General features: G+C 48.0%; 1 protein-coding gene across 1 annotated transcript in view; it reads right to left on the bottom strand.

The window, feature by feature from the left end:
* The window catches only part of Fgd5 (FYVE, RhoGEF and PH domain containing 5), a 97,476-nt gene that overhangs the window by 2,841 nt on the left and 93,507 nt on the right, over positions 1 to 1,128 (bottom strand). The gene's annotated exons all lie outside the window — the stretch shown is intronic.

Genomic DNA, 1,128 nt, shown 5'->3' with positions numbered 1-1,128 from the left:
GACTTAACAGGTTCTGACAGCAAACTAGAGCTGGACATGTTCAGAGCCATTATCTTTGAAATTCTCTACCACTGACAGAGAAAGCAACGTTCCAAGAGCACACACTTAGCATGGAGGAAGAGCTAAGATTTGAACTCACAGCCTTCCAGAGTTCTTCCTACAGACTAGAGTACTCAATGTTTTAGTGTCCCAGAGTTTGTTCAGGCAGCACATTCAGCACACATTCTGCCAAGCCTTTGTTCAAGGGGCCTTAGCAAGAGCCCTGCAGAGTCTAGGCTATGACAGCATGAGTGCTCATGAGATGGACACACACTGGGAACCAGTGTGCAGAGGAAAAGTCAAGGCTTTGGGAGAAAGTTTAGAGGATGGAAAGTGATGTTTATAAGAAGCAAAGACTTCATTATGCACACTTAGAGAGAGTTAACCCAGAAGGGGATCAAGCACGCACCTGCTACCTAAGGTTACTGCCTGGAGAAAGCACCTGGCAGATGGCAACTCTGCTCAGACACAGAGCCTTGCCAAGCTAGAAATCCTCTAACCTGGCAGATTACAACGTGCCCTACCACTGTCCTGGCTTGCTNTTATTATTATNATNATNATCATCATCATCATCATTAATTATTATTATTATATACAGCCTTACATTGTAGCCCAGGCTGGCCTGGGGATCATAGTAATTCCCCTGTCTCAGTTTCTGAGTGCCAGGATCCACTGGCACCGTAGCACCATGCTCAGCTCTAAGGCCTTCTTAGGAGGGGGCTGCTCTGAGCTGTGCTCCACTGTAGACAATTGAACTAAGGGACCCTCTCTCTGATGGCCCAGTGCCTGAAGATGACACACATAGTGACCACCACAGCTGCAGGTCTGTNGAGAGGAGGCAGGTCACNTGAGAAGGCCCAGCCTAAGACTAATGAGCACATTCTTCAACAGTGGTCGGGGCACCTGTAAGTCTTGANTGTAAAGTGGATTTGGCTATGGAAGCCCCAAGGTGGTGGGACCTGGAGATAGAAACCATCTTACTTTCCAAGCCATTCAGCCTCCACAGGACTGGCCAGTGAGAGCAAACCACCACAGCCCACATCTCTCTACCTTGGGAGCAAAATAGGCTTTAGGACGCTCTTGTTTGTA

This window comes from Mus caroli, chromosome 6 (genome assembly GCF_900094665.2).
Source record: "Mus caroli chromosome 6, CAROLI_EIJ_v1.1, whole genome shotgun sequence".
NCBI lineage: Eukaryota > Metazoa > Chordata > Mammalia > Rodentia > Muridae > Mus > Mus caroli.
The sequence above is the reverse complement of the archived record's forward strand: the minus strand, read 5'-3'. Positions and strand labels throughout refer to the sequence as shown.